We start from the raw sequence: 17581 nt of genomic DNA, 5'->3' as shown, positions 1-17581 counted from the left end.
GTGTGTATGAAACTCAAGGACTCTCAAGGCTTCTTCTCAGAAATTCAGAAGGTCACTCCAATCCCAATATCCACGGTTTATTGACCTTATAAATAACCGGAAACTAAATGATAAACTAGAGTGTGACATGACATTAGCACAGACCAAGAACAGGCAGTTCCCTAAGTCAGGAGTCCATAAGTATATTGTTCTGTTCATGGCTCGTTTTTCTTATTATTGTAATTCAGTTTATAGCGCTATGATCAAACCCAGAGCCTTGCTCATGCTGGGTAAGTGCTCTACTACTGAGCTTCACTCCTGACCCTAACAAGTAGCCATTTTTTTAAAGCCAAACCTAAACAAGATTCTTGTCATTAGAGCTCCCCACGCAGTCTTCAGAGCCAACTCTCTCCCATTCTCTCCCTCTTCTCAATAACAGTCCTCAACCCAACTCTGTCACAGACTAGTTTTCAAATTATTACCTGAAAATGCCATAAGTCCCTGACTCCCTAAACCAGACAGAATCTTCTAGAAAGTTGGAAATAGAAATCCAGGGTTCATTTCTCAAGATTACTATTTAGTTGGTAGAGAGTGGTACCCAAGCACTGATAATTTTGAAAAAGCACTTCATATGATCCCAGGGTCTGGGGTTAAAGAGAATTTGCTTGTGCTATTCTCTCTTGGAGGTATTTTCATTTTAATTTCAGAACCTTTTGAAAAAGTCTGGAATCTCTTGTTTGGAAGCTTTAGAATCTCTACACACTCATATAAGGTGGTAAAGCTTCTAATATAGATGGGAAGAGAATTCAGAGTTCTTTTTTTTCCCACCCAATTGTTGATTGGAGTCTTCCTGCCCTGCAGAAATGACTGTATCCTTAGTCCTGGAAAATGTCACCACAGTGACACTAAGAAAGCTAAGGGAAAGAGCAAATTCTCAGATACACAGGGCCTGCGCAGCATCCCCGAGAAAGGATGGAGGGAAGCACGCAGAGCTGATATGTCAGTAGATCTGCTTCCAGAGAGTCCTGTTTTGCTGGATCCTTATAAACTGCTCTCAAATGAATTCCTATCTCAAAACTGAAAATAATCATTTAAATTGAGAGTTCTTCATTGAAAATTGCTTTGCTATTTAAGCTCTTTCCCCCACTGCCACTAAGGTCGAAGTTAGATATAAAAGATAGGCAACTAGACATGTTTATTTCCCTCATGTGCCATTTTTAAAAGGTCACTTAAAAGAGTTGGGTGATGGGTGGTGGCACATGCCTTTAATACAGCACTCAGGAGACAGAGACAGGTGGGTCTCTGTGAGTACAAGGCTATCCTGGTCTACAGAGCAAGCTTCGGGATAGCCAGGACTCCAGAGAGAAACCCTATCTCAAAAAAACCCAAAAGTATAAAAAGAATAAATGAAAAGATCACTTAAGGAGCCTGCAGGGCAATACGGAAGGAAGCCTGTAGAACACACTGGATGTGGAGTGTCTACAGTCCTTCATGCCATCTCCAGACTCACAGCCATGATAGGTAATCAGTGCCAGTAACTGAGTATCCATCATTGATAGGGACACACGCTTTTCTTGGCTACTCCTCATTAATGTTAGTAAGACCCAAGTAACGGTCGTCAGCTTGTAATGGTTCCAAAAAAGCACGGCGGTCTTTACTGCTCTTCCATAGTCTTTGCTTGGTTTCTTCTTGGACACATAACTTCTTAGGTACATAATGGGCTACCCAACCAATATTGGAGCTAGGTATGACTGTGGGTTAAATTGCTCCCCATGAAACGGGAGCAAAGTGATGTAGGTACTGCTTCCCTTCCTTCACTGAAGGGAATTGTTTACCCGGGTTTCCCCTTTCCTGTAAAATAGAATGCTAGTGAGCCATCTGGGCCACCTGGAAGTGGTGCATGGCTCAGAGGAGCAGAGAAAGTTCAAGGGAACATGGGACCCTGAGGAATCTCATCTCAAACTAAAATACTCACCTTGGGGTGGTTACATAAGAAATCAGCCTTGGCTTTATTAAATCTACTGTATTATGGTCTCCTTATAGCTTCCAAAACTTTACACAATTCATATAAATAGTTATAAGATGCCACTTGAGGAAGAGAGGGAAATTGGTTTTCTCTACTGTACTCCCAAACACAATGGTCCTCTGACTTCTAACACAGACCCCATGAAACTGCACACCTCTTTAGATGGCTGTTGTGTGTGCTTCTCACCAAATGACTATACATCGGGGTTCCTAACACTTCCTCTTTCAATCATTCACATGTTAGAATGGCTCAGAGAACTCAGAGAAACCTGTTTGTCCATTTGTTATAAAGGGCATTGATGGAAAAGCCATTAGTCAAAGTGGGGGGAGGAGGCGTAGAGATCTCTTGACTCCTGTTGGCCAGTCCCCTACCTTCCAGTATTGTGAAACGTGGAAGCTCTCTGAACCTTGTCCATTTGAGTTTATCTGGAGTCCTACTTAAATATGCATGATAGATTAGATTTAATCATTGTCCATTGCTAATTAACTCAAATTTTAACCCTTATTATGGCTGAGAATAAAATCGACCCCTCAAAGGTTTGTGTACTAGAAGCTTGCTCTTCAGTGTGGAAGGATTAGAATTTTATTAGGCAAGGCTTAGCATAGAGTAATTGGGTCAATGGGGGTGCGGCCTTTGGGGAAGGATTAAAGTAGTTCTCTTGAGACCCAAATTAGTTCCCTCAAGTGCAACTCACTAAAAGAACAAAGCTTGTGGCTGAATCTCTCTGGCTTCCTGCCTCATGTGACCTCATCTGCATATGTGACATCACCTCCCAGAAGGCTCTCACCAGAGGCCCAAATCTAGGGATTGCCCAATCCTGGATGTTCAGTTTCTGAAACTGTGAACTGAGAAAAATAAACAGCCTCCCCAACCCTTTCCTTTATATATTACCCAGCCTTGAATATTTTGTTACATTAACTGAAAGGAGGCTAATACAATCCTTCCTACGTGGAAGATCTAAGAGTGGGAATGAAAGTTTCAATGCATTGATGTGGTTGGTTTCCTTGGCAACCACAACCCCATCCTGAAAAGATTCAGAAACCTCTGCTCAAGGAACAGAGTGAAGACTGCTATATGTTCTTATTATATATGTGTCCTAATATCAGACCATTTTTTGTTTGCTTGCTTTTCTAAAGGAATTACGGTTCTCACAGACACAAAGAACCTTATAATATGAAAAACGTTGAAGGTCTTGTTGTTCAATTTCTCTTGTGAGTAGCAAGCCCTTGTGCTTGATGCTTTCAGAAAGACACACACAGGAAGGACCAACCCATTGGGTCATATTAAACCTTCTCACCTGTGATGGAGGAAGGTCATTGGTTAAAAAATAAAGAAACTGCTTGGCCCTCATAGGTTAGAACATAGGTGGGTGGAGTAAACAGAAGAGAATGCTGGGAGGAAGAGGAAGTGAGTTCAGATGCCATTTCCTCTCCTCTCTGGGGCAGACGCGATGAAGCAAGCCGCCAGGTCAGACATGCTGAATCTTTCCCGGTAAGACTGGTGCTACAGAAATTATTAGAGATGGGTTGATCGGGATATGAGAATTAGCCAGTAAGGGCTAGAGCTAATGGGGCAAGCAGTGTTTAAAAGAATACAGTTTGTGTGTTGTTATTTTGGGGCAACCAGGAGCTGGGGCGGCAGGAACACAGCCCGCAGCTCCCACTACACACCTGAGACCAGCAATTTAGTGTCTTGCTGTCCAACTAATTGGCCTATAAAGCATCCTCAAACACGTGTTCTGGAGCCAAGTAAATGAAGTAAGTGTTATACCGCTTCTTAAAGAGTCATGGGGCATAATAATAATAAGTTGAGGTTTAGATAATGCTAAAGGAAATTTGCTAAAATAGACTTGATCCAAAGTTTACTAAATGTATTAAGCAATGAGTCACACCCAAAAGCTTTCCCTAACATCATCAATATTATACAGAACTAGCACATTCTGTAAAACTATATTTAGAGAATGCAGATCTGTTTCATGACTTTGCCTTACTCAGAACTATTTCCTAAACCACTGAGCCTGGTCAATCACGAATACACAGATTCTAAGCCTACATGAAACAGAGAAACACTGGGATTTGGAGTTCTTTCTTGATTATTGGATGTTAGCCCAGACTGCAGTACACAGGAAATGTTTGTATTTTGAGAATTATACCAAGAACTCCAGAGGCAAAGGAACTGCATGTCCGAAATAAAGTCCTCACCCCGCAGACTGCAAGCACACAGCTCAACCCTTCTGAGTGCCCTTTCAGAGGGCTCACTAGCAGAGCAGGGGTCGATCCTGACAGGGACACCTGGTTTCTGTTCTGCCTCATGTCAGCCGAGCTAAGACGAAATCAAGAAGTTCTGGTATCTCACAGCTGGCATGGGTCTCTCTCTGTGATGCCTGGGAAGTGCCCCACAGTTGGACCAAATTCTAGTAATTTGCTTGCTATTTCATTTAAAAGTGATGTGTAGACTATGACCCATCTGCCCAGAGAATCCTCCTAGTGAGAACTAGAAAAGGATAGAATAGTCAAGTCTTATTTTTTATCTTCAGTGAAATGTTTGAGTCCTCTTCCTGCCTTTTTGTTTTATGGGGATAAAACTGTACGACTGTGATTAACTTTCCCTATATCTCCACAGCTCTGCCTAAACATACAGGGAGCTAAATGACAGAGTCAAAGCTATGCTTTTGGTAGCACAAAAAAATTTTAAGGAACTGAAACAGAAGTCTAAAAGGGGGGATTCGCTTGCTTATCCAGATGTAAAAAGTCTAAGAGGGCACAGTCAAGTCACAAAAGCCTCCCCTGAGAATAATTATAACAGCAGTATATCATGTTTTAAAATCCAGTTATTTACCCAATCAGTCAGAACTGTAATGATCAAGGTAAGCTACTTACATCTACGAGCACAGATGCAAAATAACATACGAAAATACGAAATACTTACAGATGAATTTGGTACATATTCATACGTGTGTGTGTGTGTATGTGTGTGTGTGTGTATGTGTGCCTCTTAGCTTCAACTGTCAACTTGATGTACCCTGGTTATCTAAGGAGTCTCAACTGGGGTATTGCTTTGATCAGATTAGCCCGTGGGCCCGCTTTGGGAGCATTTTTCTTGATTGTTAATTAATGTGGGAGGGTTCAGCCCACTGTGGGCAGCGCCATTCATAGGCCATGGTGCCTGGGCTATATATGAAAGCTGTGTGAACCAAACAGAAGGAGCAAGCCAGGACACAGCTTCTGTCTATGGTCTCTGCTTCAGGCTTCTGCTTTGAGTTCCTGTCGTGGCTTCCCTCCACCATGGTCGGTAAACTGTAACTGAAACAAACCACTGCCCAAGTTGTTCGTGATTGTGGTATTTATAACAGCAACAGAAAGGATGTGTGCAAACTGACATTGCTTCTAAATCTCACACTGATTGTGTGGGCCAAGAATACTCCAGAAAAGTCTTGAAGAACAAAAGAATAGGTTGTTTAATGTTAGAAAAATTAATTGGTATAATTTTCCCTTCGTATAATGAAAACAAAATTATACATTTAGCCCAATGGGACAAGGAGAAGGCTCCTGTTGCATAAGACCCTGGACTTAATTCCCAGTGCTACAAACAAAAAATGAACATTAGTAAGGGCATCACCCTTTGGGGACTAACTTCACCACTTCAAGAATTGTAGAAAACTCTAACTAGGAGACCTACTGAAATATAAGTTTAAAAAATACAGCAGATTATATTTTCAATTAATAAATTTATTATTTCTCCCAACCCCAACTGTTTCCTCTCTCCCTCCTGTCCCCCCTATTCCCTTCCCCCAAATTCCCCTCTACCCTCCCCCCAAACCATTCCTCCTTTCTCTTCAGAAAAGGGCAGGCCTCCCATGTACATCAGTCAGCTTTGGCATATCAAGTTGCAGTAAGACTAGGCACCTCCTCGCCTATTAAGGCTGGAGAAGGTAACCCAATGGGAGGAAAAGGCCTCCAAAGCAGAGACAGCCCCACTAATTACCTTTAATGGAAAATACGAAACATTTTCCTGCCAGCATGAATAATTAGACAGAGATGTTTGCTGTCACTATTTCTAATCCTAATCAGCACCATACTGTAGGCTTCAGGCAACAACAGCAAAAAGAAAAGAAAAAAGAAAAAAAGAAATACATAACACTATCAACATTTGTAGATGATAGAATTGTGTACATAGGAAACCCATAAAGATAAACATAATCAAAGCTGGATTAACAAGGTCTCTTTATATTAATATAATATAAAGTTATTATATTAAATCAATGGCATACCTCTATATTATAAACAACTAGAAAGTAATTTTTAAAATGATGCCATTTATATTTTATTATAAAACATTAAATACTTATCTAATCAAAATTATGTAGTATCTCTATACTGGAAACTGCAAAACACAAGGGAGGAAAATTTTGAAAGACTCGAAGAGCAGCAATATACTATCCTTCTGAATTATAAGACTCACTACTGAAAGACTTCAGCTTTTCCTAAGTATAGTGCAATTCAAATCCAAATCCCATTGTGCGTGTGTGTGTGTGTGTGTGTGTGAACTGACAGACTGTGTGGTAATATTTTGTTTGTGCTCTAAACAAATAAAGCTTTCCTGAAGATCAAAGGGCAGAGCTAGTCACTAGGAACCATAGAGGTACAGACAGACAGGAAGTGGTACGACTGGGCAGAGAGATGAATATAAGGCAGGAGGAGACAGGAGCTCTGTCTCTTTTCCATCTGAGGATTTTTGTGGAGGTAAGAGCTCTAGGGGCTGACTGCTCTATTTCTCTGACCTGGCAGCTTTCACCCCTTAATATCTGACTCTGGTTTTTACTATTGAGACCAATTAGAACTTGTGCTACAAGGCTGTTTCTAAATTTTACACACTGTAACTAAGACAAAAATATTCCAGAAAAATCTTGAAGAACAAAGTTGTACAGTGATACAGTAGTTAAAACAGCATGGTGCAAAGAGTACACGTGCACACGCATGCACACACACACACACACACACACACACACACACACCAATAGAAAAAGATTTCAGAAACAGTCACGTTTAAACTTAGGGCAAAACCTTGCTATTCTAAAGCAGTATGAAAAATCAACTAGATCAACTGAATCAGCTGGATAGCTGTGTGAATAAAATGGATTTTGGATCAGCTTTGCCTCATCTATAAAACAAAATCCAAATTGACCCTGAAAGTGAAGTCAACACAAGAAGAAATTTGATAACGCAAAGATATGCTTTACAATTCATCAAAAAGCATTAATAAAAAAAGAAATTGATAAATTGGACTTTATTAAAATGAAGACCCTTTTTTTGCCAAAAAAAGATGAGTTAAAAGCAAACATGGGAGAGGGATATTTATACTAGATGACATAGGTGTGTTTAAAATATGTACATTGTATGTATGTATTTAGCATATCATGTACATTGGTAAGAAAAGGTAGCATTGCCTACCTATCCTTCCTCACCCCCCCCCAAAAATGAGCAAAAATTTTAAGTATATGTTTCATTACAGAATGTGTTCATATAGCCAATGGACACACAAAATTGTGCCCATTAAATGTCATTAATTACCAGAAAATACAAATTAAAGTCATGTTGCTATCATATTGCACCAGAATAGCTGGACCTTTAAAGCTAATAACACCAAGAAATTGGTAAGGGTCCAAAAGGGTTAGAGTCACACACAGTGCTGGGGAAACTAACAGTTTTAAGGACTCTCAGTATCTAGCAGAATTAAATGTTTGCAGGTCTAACCCCACTACTGACGTTGGTAATCTCATGACTACATATATATCCTCTGGAAATGCAAATATAGATCTTTACAATGTCAGATCTTAAGAAAAAGATGTTCATTGAAGGGAGGTTTAAAATAGTCTCAAGCTGTAAATATCCCGAATGTCCTAAGTAAGGCCACAGACAAGGAAGTTTGGATGTATTGATGTATACCTGATATATACATGCATAGTGTCCAGGAAGTTTGGATATATTGGTGTATACCCAATGTATACATACATGTATAGTGTCTAGGAGGTCGGATATATTGATGTATACCCGATGCAGAAATACATAGTATCCAGGAAGTTTGGATATATTGATGTATACCCAACGTATACATGCATAGTGTCCAGGAAGTTTGGATATATTGGTGTATACCTGATGTAGACATGCATCGAGTCCAGTAAGTTTGGATATATTGGTGTATGCCCATTATTTACATGAATAGTGTCCAGGAATTGAAATTACTGTGTTATTACTGGTATCACTGATAAATGCTACAAATACAATATTGAGCAAAGAAGGCAGCACTAAAAGAAGCAATAGATGAGGAAGTTATTGATTGTCAATTCAATTTCTTTAAAATTGTTGTTTTATTTAGGTTTACTGGTTTTATCCTGTGAATTGTAATAATTTATATTGTTTTACCAACAAGCATTACATTTTCTTTTTTTTTTTTTTTTTTTGGCATGGAGTGTTATTATAACCCCTTAAGAGTTTACATGTTTCTAGGACAGAGAGATGGTTCAGTAGATAAAGCATGTTCCTCCAAGCCTGGGGACATAAGTTTGAGCCCTAAGATTCACAGGGTACGAGATAATTGACACCTGGAAATTATCCTCAGATGTCCATATATGCACTGTGGCATACGTGTACCTGATGTGGGAGTGATTTCTTTCTAATCTGTTGCTTTCATTGGTTAATTAATAAAGAAACTGCCTAGGCCCATTTGATAGGCCAACTCTTGGGTGGAGTAGACAGAACAGAATGCTGGGAGAAAGAAGCCAAGTCAGGCGGTCGCCATGATTCTCTCTCTCCAGACAGACGCAGGTTAAGATTTTTCCTGGTAAGCCAGTTCATGGTGCTACACAGAATATTAGAAATGGGTTAGATCAAAATGTAAGAGCTAGCCAATAAGAGGCTGGAACTAATGGGCCAGGCAGTGTTTAAAAGAATACAGTTTCTGTGTAATTATTTCGTATAACGCTAGCCGTGCGGGTGGCCAGGTGCCAGAAATGTAGCCCGCTGCAGCTAATACAACATGTACCTACACACACACACACATAATTTTAAAAGTTAAATATAATTTCCATTTTCTATTGTAGCTGTACTTGCCCTGATTTTTCTTCTCCAAGAATTTCTTAATTATATAGGTGTTTCAATTGAATACATTTAATCACCCTACGTACACTTTAAAGTCCTTCTTTTTTATTTCAAGTGGTTTGGGAAAGGAAGATGGATGTTTGCCCTGTTCACATAAAGTGTCTTCTCATGCATTTGTCACTTGCATGTACAGAAGTGATGTAAAAGGCATTGGCCAGTACGGGACAGTCTTCAATACGGGACAGTGCTACCAACAAGTCTTCAGTGAAACCATCCTTGGAAATCATCACAATGGGCTACTTACTAATTTTTTAAATTAAAGCTATTTTGAAGGAACCTGCTTGGAATTAGTAAAATAAGGTTTCTGGGAAGGTTTTGTGAGTGCCCAGATGTGATTCGTCAAGCACAGACTCCCAAGGGACATGCTTGTTATTTCCCTGAACCCCCCAGGACTGTGGAAGTGACAAGTCCAAGCATTGTGATGACTGTAAGTGAGTCAAGGGGAACCCGTAAATCCAGATGCCTAAGATAAACAAGCAGACAGAGGCACAGTTATAGGAAATCACAAAAATTAGTGAAAGGGATATAAACAGTTGTTAAATGTTTTCCAGGATGCCCTTCCTGAGCATAGGCCTAGAACGCTTTCCTTCACAAGCAGTTAGCAAGAATGACATTTTCACCACGACACTGGGTCCTATTGAGGCAGACAAATGCTTTCAGAATTCCATGGGGATAAATAGTGGTAACTCTCTATTTAGAATTCTATAGACTGATATAGCAATCATCTGTGAGGATAGGATAAAACATCTATGATATCTACAAGACATCAAAACATTTACCACTTTTATGTCTTTCCTTGGGAATTTACTGGAGGAAGCATTTCTGCTAAAATTGGATATTCATTCAGGAAGATGTTGGACTCAAGAAATAAAAAATCTAGAGCGACAGGAAGGGCAGCGTCTCCTAGGAAACGGTAAACAGAGAGTGAAGGTGACCACTGTGGAGCAATTGGACAGGCAGAAGCAGTCTGGAGAAGTACTGGGAGAGTTTCTCGAAGAAGATGAAGCTAGGGATCATCCCAGTGGCTTAGCTGGCAAAAGGTACTTGCTACCAGTCCTGGGACATGGGTTTGATCTGGGGCACAGGCATAGTAGGAGAAGAAAAGCACTCTCAACATATTTTCCTCTGATATCTACAAACACACACACACACACTTTCTCAAAAAAAAAAATCAAAACAAAATATTCAAAAAGATAACTTTACCACTACATACAAATGTTTTCAAGCATACAAAATAGGCATAGTTATAAAGAATTTGGGTGGAATTTGTGGTTACTCATAGAAAACTAAACAAATCAAAGCATCACAATTATTAAGTTTGAGAAAAATCAACAATGAAAGAATAATTATAATTCACTTCACAGTTCAACTATGACTACTATCTGACAAATAAACACCATTTATTGATCTAAAAACTATTGTAAGATTATGCAAGGACAGGAAGGGGATAAAAACTGGGTTGAGACAACACCTAAAGAAGAAAAAACTAGGAATAATAATAACTTAAGGAATTAGCTTTTTTTAAAAAGCATATATATTAAACCCACTACTTTGGGGACATGAGTGAGAAGGGCAGGTGGGCACTGGGGCTACTTCCCACAAGCCTGCTAACACTCTCTGACTACCATCGCATGGTGAGGTGTGGTCAAAATGAAGACAAATTTGGTGTGGAGGCCCATGGTCCCGGCTCTCCGGAGACTACGGCAGGAGGATCAGCAGTTCAAGGCTGGGAGGCCATAGATTAATGAGATTCTGTCAGAAATAAAAGAAGAAAAACCCTTAAGTTTATGTCCTCTTGGGAAAGTAATTTTACCTCTATTAACCCCATTTGCCAAAAGCAGGAGAGGGATAGATTAACCTTTCTGTTTGGATGGCCTCTGACCCAATAAACTTAAATAGCAAGCTAGTTTCCACTTTAAAATTCAATATGATCCCAAGAAGCAGAGACTAAAGTTCTTAATTGGAAAGGGGGATGATGGCATCGTTCAGCCGGATGCTGTAGTTTCCGGAAGCCTGGGGGAGTGAAGGGAAGGAGTTGGCTCACAGGTACCAAATTCTTCGTGCCTGAGAACTTCCTGGTCTCTAGATTCTGATTTGTTTATTCTTTAATTTGTCAAAAAGTTGGGGGGTGGGAGTTGTGAACAAAGCAAAAAAATAAATACTGCTCCAGAAATCTGATTCTTACATCTCCCTTCCACCCTGCCTACCTCTGGCTTGACAGAACTGTGTGTTCATGTCTGATTGCAGGCCCAGGTTGAGTCAAGGTTAACAGCATTTCTAACACAGAAACGAATCCACCAGTGCCCATTCCTGTGAAGTGTCACCAACCCTTCCTGAGGCCATTAGTAATTTTCCAGACTGATCCCTACACTCGGCTTGTGGCTGAATCTACGCTCCAGTTATAACAGAGACACGGAGCCAGTATTTGAAGCAGGAGACGGTTAGCAAACAGCATTGTAGGTGACATTCTGCCCAGAGCATGCTCTGGATGCTGGGAACTATTTCCCTTCCCCCAGTCAGTTTGCTGTGCTTGCCTGCCTGCAGCTACAAGAGGGAAATCTGAGAGGCCAGTTAGTTACTAAGGAGACCAAAAAGGGTGCTCTGTCTGAGTCACCCTCTCTTTGGAGGGAATGTGCCTGAAGCTTCTATGGCGGAAGCTTCGATGGTGATTAATTCATTTTTGACATCCATTTCAGGGCACAAGGGATGAAGAATTAATTTCAAATCAAGCCTAACATTTTCAATAGCACTCAGAGCTAGGGAGGGAAAAGGTTGAGCAGCAGAGTGGCAAGTGACAGAAGAAAGTGACTCACTGACTTCCTGTATGGAAGAGGGTCACAGGAGAAACCTGTCTTCATGCAGGAGACAGGCAGAAACCTTCAGATGAGTAAATGCCTCTGCTTTGGGGCCGGATAAAGGATGGGTGACAAACGGGTCATCCGACCCAGGGGAAAGCTCTGGAAAGGGAAGTGAACACCTTACTGTCTTGTTATTGTGCCAACCCCTGCATACTTGCCAGTCCCAACCAAGGAACCAACCCTGTTACAATCAAAGAAGTGGAAAGGAAAGATGTGGGATATGGAGGGGAATAGGGAGAGACATTTGACTCAGCTTTGACGTCTTCCTGGGAGACAGCAGTACCAAGGGGGAAACTCACGCTGTATGAAGTCCCAACAATAGCTGGGTTTTTAGACAGTTTGCACTGGTCTCCCAGAATGCCAGAGTCAGGTGAGCAGCCCAGGCCTTACAGGGTCTGCTCACAGCAGGCACCCAGAAAGTGCTGGGATTTCCTTCTCTGAGCTTATCAGCTAGAAAAACAAGTCAGGATAGACTCAGAAAACCTATCTGGATAGACTCTTTGAGAAGGGAGCATCAATAACCTAACGCGGCCAATCAGAATGTTTCAATAAACATTACAGCTTCTAGAAAGTACAAAGGGTGCTTTGGTAACACAAGGGAATTTCTGTCCCCAACACAAAGCTCTCTTTCTTATCTTTGGATCATCCGGAAAGTCCATTACCTGTTGACCTGACCTGATGTTCGACTCAACACAGAACTATCCCAAGTATCTCACAGAAATTGTCATTTTCTTCTGGGGCCATTCTTTCCCCCATCTGGTTCCTATTTCTCAGATTGTATTCTGGCCACCGGAATCCTCCATTCTATCCTCCATCCCTTTTGTTTTTAAGAAATGTGTCTTGAACCTAAGGCCTAGCTTATGTTGGGCAAGCACTCTACCACTGAGATAGATCCAAAATCCCCCTTTTACCTTTTGTTTTGAGATAGGGTCTTAATAAGTTGTCAAGTCTGGCCTTGAACTTGTGATCTGCCTCAGCCTCTCGAGTAGCGAAGTAGTATATGCCTATAAAAGCATGCACAGCTTCTGCTTGTCCTTCTCCTTCTTCCTCCTCCTCCTCTTCATGGAACTATAGTTGCATGCTGACGTTAAACTGCCTTCCTGTCTCCCACTTAGGTGGGTGTGAGCAGTCATGGGTAGACAGTGTAAGCATGAATGCTGAGTAGCCAGCATCAAAAGACAGCAGCCTGTCCCTCGCCTTTTCTTCCTGTGTCAACTCAACTGGAACTTGGATATACTGGTGCTTATTCAACCCTGTGGTCAGTGACAGTTTCCTGGTGGGTGGTGAGGGAATGGGCATGAGAGGAACTTGGTTCCCCGAATGACTTCTTGGAATGGAACTCCATGCCAGGCTTAGCAAGTCATGTGGTCCTGTAACACAAGAGAGCAGCAGATGGATCAAAAGGGACAATGTAGAATTACACTGCTGTGCTAATGGATCTCTAGTCTTTTGTATTGACCACCTAGACTTACCAACGCCACGTCCTGATCAAGTGCTCTTCAGAAATAGGTACAATGGCTAGGTTATGTGGTATTTTGTCAGAGCAGAACACCTACCTCTGTTTTGAGGATTCTATCCTACTTTGTAAGTAAAACGCACAACTAGGTAATCGTACATACTTATCAAATACTGACTTTTCTAAGCGGTCTAGATCCATATTTTGGAGTACCTTGCCATCTGTGACTGTATTTTAACTTATGTTCATTCTTTGATGCTCATATGGAGAAATAAATTACTTCTGATATTCTTCTGCTAAAATGATGCCAGAATCCTAATTGTGGAGCTAGGCAGCATCAATGAGGTCCCTAGAGACAATAATTAGGGACTGTCCCTTGCATTAGAGAATTGCTAGTGAATAGCAAGATTTTTACTAACATGCCTGGAAACGTATACCTGTTTTCTGTGTTCTGTGATCAATGTCAACGTATTTCTACCTGTAGGATTATACTGCTTGTCACTAAGTAAAAAATAAAAGGAACCAGACTTTTGCCTCTCAGTAGGTTTTTAGTTTTTTTTCCTCTCCCTATTTTTACACCTGTAAATACAAACATAGTAACACATTATTGTGTTGATGGTCTGCCATCTATGAAATGGGTACACTGATATAGTAGACTCATTGAACGTAAACAATTCAGCATTGCTCTGGTAAAACCTAGGTAAAAATGAAGGTTTATCTCCTACTATGTATTTAAATACAAAAATATCTACTGAACAGAAGCAGCTAAACCCTAACTATAGCAGACACAAAGAGGCAATAAAAAAAGTTGTGATTGGAACTCCCAAATTTTCCTAAATTTCTATATTCTAAAAATATTATTATAACTATTTTATTCTATGTGGTGAGTGTTTTGCTAGCATGTATGTCTGTGTAACACATTCATGTCTGGTACCCAAGGAAGTCAGACAATGGTGCAGGATCTCTTTCGACTGGAATTACAGGTGGTTTTGAGCTACCATGTAGGTGCTGGGACTCAAATCTGGCTCCTTTGTAAGGACAGTCAGTGATCTTAGCCTCTGAGTCATCTCTCTAAGCCCGGTTTCTGTTTTTTTTTTTTGTTTTTTTTTTTTTTTTTACCAATATAGCATTCACGCTGACTGAGCAGCTGGAGTAGCCAGCACCATCACAGATGACAAAAGAATTGGAATGCAAGGTAATTGTTTTCCTTGAATGACCTCATAGAACAGAGTTCAGCACATCACCTGGGACAGTATAGCAAGAGGTAGTCCCTGATGGGTTCTGTTCTGTGGCTGCATCCTTTCTGTTCTGCTCTTCCTCTTAGGCTCCATCATTCACCCTTTGAATCCCTTGGGGTTACCAGGACCCTTCCAGCTGCATAAGCCTGGTAGTCCAGTTCTTCACTAGCTTAAACCTGTGGGCCTTCAAAAACACCATGCAATACATACTTATCCAGAAACATACCACACCAAATTTACACAGCTTGATGACCTGTTTGGAGTTAAGTCCGTATCCCCAAAGATTTGGGATGGAATTCTTCCAGAGATGCTGGGAGAATCTGGTGTGCCCTCGCAATAGGAACCTCCACCAACCATCTCTAGTGCCGTTGTTCTGGGAGCTTGGCCTCTGAACACCAGCTGTGGTCCACGGAGCCAGCTGATTTCTACGCCTGCCTTTGGCCACTGAGCAAAAAGGCTTTATTTGGTCAAGGATGGACAGTTGGGAAGTTGTTTCTATCTGAGCACCTCTCTTGTGTTTATCTGAAGACTCTTTAAATGTCTTTCCCTGGAGTCTTTAGTGAAACCAGATAGAAAATAAAAATGACCCATGGCTTCCATTGAAGCTGCGCCTTCGCTCATGGGCCCAAGGTTTTTCATTTTGTTTCTTCTGTTTCCACACATTTTTCTCTACTTCTGGCACAGTTATCCCAACTCCTCTTCAGCATGGAGACCATTGCGCCATAAAAGATTTTGGAAGTCTGGGGGTACAGAGCTCAGTGGTAAAGCATCTGCTTGACCTGTGTATGGTCTTGGCTTCCATCTCCAGCACACGCAATCTCTTTTTCTCTTGACCACTGATATACCCAGGATCTGATCTAGTCCTCGGGTTTCCTGTCTCAGAGAATGGCACTACCATAAGTTCTCAAATCATCATAAGAATTCATGCAGGAGGATGACTTGTAAATCTGGAGTCTCATCTGTAGCTGCCACAGAGCCCTGTCTACATTTGTTTCCTCAATGCTACCTCTATCTCTTTGATCTTTATGCTGGCCTAAGCCACCTTCTTCTAATGGCCTCATCGCCCCCTGCAGGCCCCTTCTAATCTGCTCTACACACTCACTGGTGCCAGAGCGGCACTTTCGAAACCAAAATCTCTCCTGAATCCTCGTGACCAGTCACAGAGAGTCTGCCAATGGAAAGCCCCTGAAAAGATATAAACATAGAATTTCCCACATTCTGCAATGAAGACAGAAAATTGCTAAGGGAAGTTCAGCAATGATTTTTATCCCTCAGGACCAAGGCTTGAGGCCTGGGCATTGTGGACCTCTGAGTAGAGGAATTGTTAGACATAGATGCAATATGAAAATAAATACGGGAAACCTTGTAGTTCAAGGGGTTTTTATATTTAAATCAATGGTCATTTTGACAAACACTGACCACTGTTGAAACCCAAGATGCTTGGATGCAACAAGGGCTTCTAAAGACCATGATGTCTTCAGTTCATCTTGTTCTCATTTTCCTTATTCAAAAATTGAGCATGCCAAATTTCATTGCACAAAAGCTATCTCATATACATGGATAGGTAAGGGTGATCTAATCTGAAATGCCCCTTCATATTCTCAGCTCCTACACAGCGAGTCCTCAGTCCATCCTTTTCCATTCTCAAAAACACCAGTGCAGAATATTTCACACCCCCAGCTTTAGGAGCCTTCCAGCACCACCATGTTGTACTTGGTTTCATCACTGGTTTCAGGTCTACCCAATCAGTGTCTTCAATACCAAAGGATTGGGTGTTCTGCTGGAAATGTGTGGAGAAGAGTGAGCACTCAAATGGCTTGAGCCTCAAACAAAGAGAATTCTGGTTTCACAGCTCAAAGAAACAAAGAATATGGCAACCATTTCATAATTGTTGACAGACTCTAGAGTGTTCACAGTAAGTCAGAACTCTGCATTGGTATATGCCATTAAAGACAATTTAGAGTATTAGTAAGTCTGCAAAGATAATTATTCTTAATTATTTTTTAAAGTTGATGTACAAGTAATAGATTTTATTATGGTATTTTCATGCATGTGTATCATTATACTTGATCCTTATTTAAGCCCGTCCTCCCTTGCCTTCTGGGTCCTCCTTGCCCTCCCTTACTGATCTTCTTCCTCCCTCTGATTGGTCACCCTTCTGTTTTCATGTCATGTATTACGTTACTCTCCCCCTGCACCCCTAACCTTTCAGTTACCAGAGTACGGCTGAGCCTGTGACCAGTGCTGAAATGTCAATACCATGTCAATCCTCCTACCTTAGCCTTTCAAGTGCTGGAATTACAGGCATGAGTCAGTGTGCTCAGGTCTTTCACGTCTGTTGATGCTTCCAAACCTCGTAAGGGCAACTACTTGGTAGCCACAGGTTTTGAATTGTCAATATGGAAACCTAGCCCTATCCTAGGACTTAAGAAATCTTTTAATTTGTTAGCCTTTAAGCCTTAAATAAGTATGATACAGTCTGTTTAACCACAGAGGTTAGGTATAGATTAGGGGCCTAGAGGGAAGGGGAAGATTTCCCAAGGAAAGGGACATAGAGTATATGGAAAGACCAGGAACAGGGAAAAACTGGAATGGGGGGGCTAAATAGGGAGTGGGGTGGAAGAGTGGGTAAGGGAGGAACAATTAGCACTAAAGGTCATTTGAGGGGTCACATTTTACTAAGGCAGAAGCCTCCTGAAATATATAACACATGATAGAAATATACATGGAATCACAAAATAACAAGGGAAACAAATCCCCAACTAGACGTCTTTGCCATCAAGAGAAACCCCCAATGCCAGGCATGGGTTACATCTAGTCGAGTATTGGCAGAGGGGGCACCATGGAGTCCATGCAAAACTGCAGGC

Source organism: Chionomys nivalis, chromosome 12 (assembly GCF_950005125.1).
Source record: "Chionomys nivalis chromosome 12, mChiNiv1.1, whole genome shotgun sequence".
Taxonomy (NCBI): Eukaryota; Metazoa; Chordata; class Mammalia; order Rodentia; family Cricetidae; genus Chionomys; species Chionomys nivalis.
The sequence above is the reverse complement of the archived record's forward strand: the minus strand, read 5'-3'. Positions refer to the sequence as shown.